We start from the raw sequence: 6670 nt of genomic DNA, 5'->3' as shown, positions 1-6670 counted from the left end.
AAAATATTTTTTGTTAAAGTAATAATTCTGATGTTTTAATGTCAGTTATAACTCCAAGCTAATCAGTTTTTCTCAACCAGGACTACTTTACAATCAAGTCTCGCACTGGAGAAGACCCAGAGGAAGCAATCAAGAAAATAATGAGGAATGCATATAACAGGCATAGGCACAAAATTCATAAATCATACCTAAAGATTCAAAACCTTAGTGGTCACGAGGTAGCTTTGGCCTCTGAACCACCCTCTGAACTTGAGATTAGCAAATATGATTGGATATATATGTGCAACACTTTCGCTACGCCATATTTCAAGGTATGTCCATTCAGTTACATGTGATCTTTTCTAACATTGCTTATGTGTTAGATTCTGAGTTTAATTGTGGATACATTAGAACCATAAAATTCGATAATATATGCAATTTTATGTCACCTAGTGATACACCCCTTATACAATTTCATTGCTTCTTTGAAAATACATTGTTTCTAGTTAGGAATGTGTTCTTTTCCGTAAGGGTATGCATTTGAACTTCCTATCTGTTCATCTATCGTCAAATATGCGTAGCATAGCTAGTTTTGGACTTTCTCAAATAAAATGAAGTTTTGACTTTCATGGTATGTGTAGAATGTTTAAAATATCATGTTATATATGTTATGAATACACTGCAGAGTTGCTTAAGCTAACACATGGTGGAGTTTCAATGACAGAAAAAATCAGACAGAGGGACTACGACGGCTAAGGCGAAGGAAATTAATCATAGTGCAGGCAACAGAAGTTTCGCCAGCGTAGAATATGATTTGGTATGCATTGTATCATTCTTTGTCTACTGATGTTAGTTCGAATCTGTGTTGTATATACCGTGTAGTGTTAACTTACTTGGTTTGTATGCAACTGGTTGCTGCTTCAAAGATTGCGGAGAACAAGCCTTGTGATGCGGTGTTTGTTCTCAGAAAATCATGGTTCTAAAAAATTACCACCGAAATGTCAGATGAAAGTAAGACAGGCTACAAATATACTTTGAATTTTATGTCTTAATTAATCCTTGCAAAGTATATGATCATGTATGGCTATCTGTAATTTATGTAGAAAACAATGGGGGACATGAAAGAAGCAACACTGCGAGGAGAATCTAAAACTCCAGCTGACATATATGAAACCGTTTATAATGAACAACGTGGAGGTCCCAACAAACGTCGTCGCAAGGCTAGGCAGACTCACAAGAGTTTGGTCGATATAAGGGAAAAAGAAATTGAATTGTTGAATGGAAGAATTGAATCTCTACAGACAGAAAACATGCTATACAGAAGACAAACACGTTGGCTTACTGATGCAGTGAATAGCTTTTTTTCTGAACATTATCCTTCCATGGTTGTACCAGATGTATCAGATGATGAAATGGAGGATGATGCAGAGGTTTGTGGGCGAGGTGAGGATCTTGACGTGGAAGGTCAAAATGATGAGGATGACTATGATGACCTAGAGGATGAAAACTGCATCCATGACTATCCTGATATGGAGCACCGAAATGTGGAAGGTGCCATGGATGATGAATGATTTTCATTATTTGAAAGACTGACGTGGAGGATCACAGTTCGGAGTAGGCCATCCAGTGATGAATGAATTTCTTTTTTGTTTTATTTTTTGTTCTTTTTCTTTCTTGTTTTCTTCTGGTATTAGGATATTAGGGTAGGAAGGATGATAACGTGTAGTATGGATTTTTGAAGCATCGTGTGGTAAGGTGTTATGACTTTTTTTACTCTTGGTTTTAGAAATGAAATGCATATTTTATTAATTTGTTTTGTCGATGCATACACTATACAAAAAATTATTATTAGGATATTATCAAAAATGGTAATCAACTAATTACGAGGTTAATTACGATATTATCATGATATTAATTATGTTAATTATTTACGAGATTAATTATGATATTAATTACATTAATTACGAGATAAATGAAGATATTAATTACCATATAAATTAAAATAATTAATTATGATATTAATTACAGTATCATCCATACATAAAATAAAATAACTACATTAGATATGTTAGTTTAATTTTCATCATAGTTACAGACTAATTTGGGAACCATATGTCAATTAGTAAATTTAGTTGTTTAACGATTTGGTAACTATCAGTCAACTTGAACTTAGTTTCCTATACCTATTGCAATTATGAAACCACAATATTTGGCTACTACCAAATTAATTGCTAAATAAATCCACAACAAGATTTTAATTTTGTTGTCATATTATATGGCAAGTTACTGACAACTACGATGACTAAGTTGTTAATTAGTGGTTAATTTGAAATCACAGATAGTGTTTTAATGAATTGCATTTAACTAAGTAACGTATTTGGCTCCGATAACATAAGTTTCCAAAAGAAACCATAGCAACTAGTTATTTTTAGTAGTTGCCTTTACATTTAGAAACACCCCATACGACAACTTAGGCTCCGCAACTACCATTAGTTGCCTATGCGTTTGGCAACTAAAAAGTCATCTTCGGAAACCAAACTGGTTTGGTTGCCAATGCTCAGGTTTTTTGTAGTGCACAATAGTCAATCCATACAACATAATGGAACATATCAATTGCACCAAAATTTTGTTAAGCAAAAGAAAAATATATGCAATAAAATCAAGCTTTTGTTAAACATGAAAAACAATTAAGTCACAAATAAAAATCGTTACCTCGAATTCCACAACCACTTCCCCCCAGAAAGATATATCGTTTAAGCGCAAGTTCAATAAGAACTCTCCCCATGTTTGTTGCTATCCTCTCACAAGAATAAAAGAACAATAACAAGAGCAGCCTTTACCAGAGAAAAGTTGAATCGATTTTAACTAATGCGTGCCAATAACAAAAGTTTAAACCGAAACTCATATGTTATGCTAAACAACTTATGTAAACATAAATTTATTATCAATATATTGTGACTTTTTACACATGAGTTTCAATCGGAACACCTTATGATCATTTGGTAAAGCATACTAACAAGGGTTAGAATTTAATCCCGCTAAATCAAAAAGCCACACAAATCATAAGGGTTACCACTATATGAGATCGAAAATTTAGGTTAACAAAAACCGAACCTAAACATTTCAAAATCCGAAAGCAATATAATAAAATATAATCGTTCAAAGCAGACTATGCAATCAGAACTATCAAATAATGAAACACAAAAAGTTATAAAATAAAATTTTATTTATTCATAAATAATTGATAGCTTTGTTCAAATAGATCTTAAAAAAAATATCGAAATAAATCAACAAATTGAATAGCCTATTTTTAAATAAGAACTTAATCTTATTCTTGCTTTGCATGCCTTTTCTGTGATGTTCTTCAAAAGGTTGTCATATTCTTTCAAATTCTTTTTATTGTAATCCAACTTCTTCCAATGATAGGAATCATCTCCTTGTTGTTTTAGTGGCCACTGATGATGGGTCAATGTAGACTCATAGCAGGAGATTCCGAGCTTAGCATCAGCAATGTAATCCTTGAGTAAATCCCTTATTCCAATGAGTTCCAGTGTTCTTTCAAAGAGACCGGAAGAATTTACCTTTGTAAGATTTGTCTGAATAGGAAAAGGACAGTATTCGGAGCAAAGTTCGAATTTCCCTTTCTTTGTAGAGCTTGAGTCAAGAATTTTCTTAATCTTTCTGAGACAATATTCACAAAAAAAATAAAAACTTTCTTTTCCCATATTTACAAAAAGAATAGTGTGAATTTCTTTCGATAGTGTATAAATCTGCACGAGTTAACCACATACGAAATTTCCTTTGATAAATCTTCCTCATAATCCTCTTGTGAGGACATTTTGAACAATATCCTTTTGTACACAAAGATTTATCTTAAAATATACTTGAGTTTGTATGAAGAAGAACAGAATCAAAACCATTCATATAAATAGCTTTTCAAGTGATTCAAGAAGGAAGTTTTTATAAATTTGGGAAATATTTCCATAAATTGGAAATTCATGCAAGTAAAGAAAGTCTTTTTCCTTTTTTGGTTACATAGGATAACTGAAACTTATCTCATCATAAAAAAAATATGTTTAAACGGTTCTCAATCTTTGGACTTTCAATTTGATCACTTGCAGGTGTACTTTCTTCATGACTCTCACTTGAATACATTGACTGATCTTGATCTTCAATAGTCTCAGGAAGAGCTTCCAATGCGGAAGAACTAGTAGATTTAACAAACTTTATCTCTTTGTTGTTAGTGGGTGCTTTTATTCCTTCGTAGCCCAATCCTCGTGTATCATGATGAACTCTTCCTGCATCTAACATAGATGACAAGTTGCTTGTGCTACCATTGAGCTTTTTTAACTTTGTAATCTCCTCTTCCAAGGAATTAATTTCGTCAAGAGCATTGAAAATCTCGACCTTAAGAAGTTTTTCTCGGGATAGAAGAGACTCCTCCTTTACTTCAAACATTAGTTGTCGAGAATTAATCCTTGCTTCAGTTCCAACAAGTTTCTTTTTCAACAAATAATGTTTTCTGCAGAGATTCTCATAATCAAGAGATTTTGAGTTCAAGTTTTCTTTGCAGTCATTAAGAATATATATATCGAGGATTTTGATATCCATTATGATAAAATTTTTTTTCTAAGTTTCTTATTTTCTCTGCAAAGAGGAGCAAGGAGACCAACAACATCTGAGGTAGATAGTTTTTTCGTGGATATATCACCTAATAGTGAAGAAAATATATAAATGTCTTCCTCTACATCTTGATCAATTTCTGAATCGCCATCATTGGAAATTTTATCCGGTTGTTTTTCAAGATAGGTTTCCCAGTCATCAGAATCTCTGCTATCAACATGTTCCGTAGATTCACAAGAGATGTCTTTGTCAGATATTGATCTCTCACAGATGCTTTCTTTATCTTGTTTTTCGTTAATTGAATCACATACAGGTTCCAAGGTAACCATCCTGATTCAAATCTTATAGGTTGGATCGCACCAAACACAAATTGTTACATCTTTTCGTGTTTGCATGCTATGATACCAATTGAAAAGAATAGGGTACCCAAATGATCGCTGTCGTATGCGTCAAAAATAATTCACTTTCTCAGTCAACTAAATTTAAATGAAGTACGTGGTAAGAAAGAGTTCGTTCCCACAGAGAGGCTTTTGTTGTTACAAAATTTTAGTTTCTTAGTAACCAAGGGGGGGTTTTGAATTTTATCTAAGCAATAAAATAAAGCACAACAAATAAAATAGTTGGAATAATCAATAAGGAAAAAATATTGGTCAAGGAGTTCATCTTCAATCTTAAACATGTGTTTGAATACATGATTACAATTACAATTTAATCTCTTTATCATCAAAAGCCAAGAGTATCAAGAGAGCAATATATTCCATTAATTTCCTAAGTTCATCAACACACACATTAGAGCTGCGTTTGTGAATTTTACCTAAAGAATAACCTAACGCCTTGCGATAATTATGTTCAATTCCTATGAGCATTAAGTTTCAAAAATAGGCTAATCAATGCAGTTGTCATACATTGCACATAAAAATTCGGACAAGGGTCACACTCTACATATGATTAGAAGAGTGTACCACTACAAACCGTAATCATATCATGCTACTTGTATCTGGGATTATCGCTCGATGAAAAACCCTAAAATAGCTACGGACAAGGATGCAAGTTCAATTAATTGTCCACTTAACTAACCAAACATCTAATTCCTATCACAATACATCAATCATGTGATTATAAAAACAATAGAGATATGAACGATAATCAAGAAAACTAATGCATTAATCAAGCACAAGTTATAGATATAGGACTACATCCTTAACCAATAGTATAAGATTTAGATACTCATAGCTATGGAGTTCGTCATAATCAATAATCAAATAAAGAAGATGAAAAATAAATACGAAAGCAAACCCTTGTTGCAGCTATCTCCAAATCTCCAAGAATAATACGTGGTCCCCAAAAGTTGTAGAAGTCTTTCCTTTTGTATCTCTTTTTGTTCCAAAATTAATTCTAGTCTCCAAAAATCCAATACAAAGATGTCCACCAATCCCATATGTGAGGAGTACCCATGTGAAAATATGTCCCGAAAGTGGTCGCCGGAAAACTGGTTCCACCGCCGGAACTTGGCCGGGAAAGTCGTCGCATGTATATCAGGTGAGTGGAAAAATCCAAAGCCTAAAAATAAAATAGAAAATAACCACAAAGACAACTTCAAAGAAAATATAGTTGAGAGTCAGAAGAAGAAGAAGAACAGAAAGCTGAAAACATACTACTTGCTTGTCATAATGCAGAAGAACAACCTCAACTTAAGTGGTACTTAGATACTGGTTGTATCAATCATATGTGTGGAAGAAAATACTTATTTGATAAGCTTGATGAGTCTGTAAGATCAAGTGTGAAGTTTGGTAATAGTTCTACAATTCCTGTTATGGGAAAAGGAATAATAGGAATTGTTCTTAAGAATGCCTCAAAGGCATACATAATGGATGTATTTTATGTACCCGGTTTACATCAGAATTGCTGAGCATGGGGCAGTTATCAGAGAGAGGATACTCTATGAACATTTACAATGGTATATGTTTCATTAGAGATAGAAGAAGAAGACTGATAGCAAAAGTACAGATGACCAAAAACAGATTATTTCCTTTGAATATTCAGCATCATAAGGAAAGATGTTTCAGTA

Source organism: Papaver somniferum, chromosome 8 (genome assembly GCF_003573695.1).
Source record: "Papaver somniferum cultivar HN1 chromosome 8, ASM357369v1, whole genome shotgun sequence".
NCBI lineage: Eukaryota > Viridiplantae > Streptophyta > Magnoliopsida > Ranunculales > Papaveraceae > Papaver > Papaver somniferum.
This window is presented reverse-complemented; position numbering follows the sequence as displayed.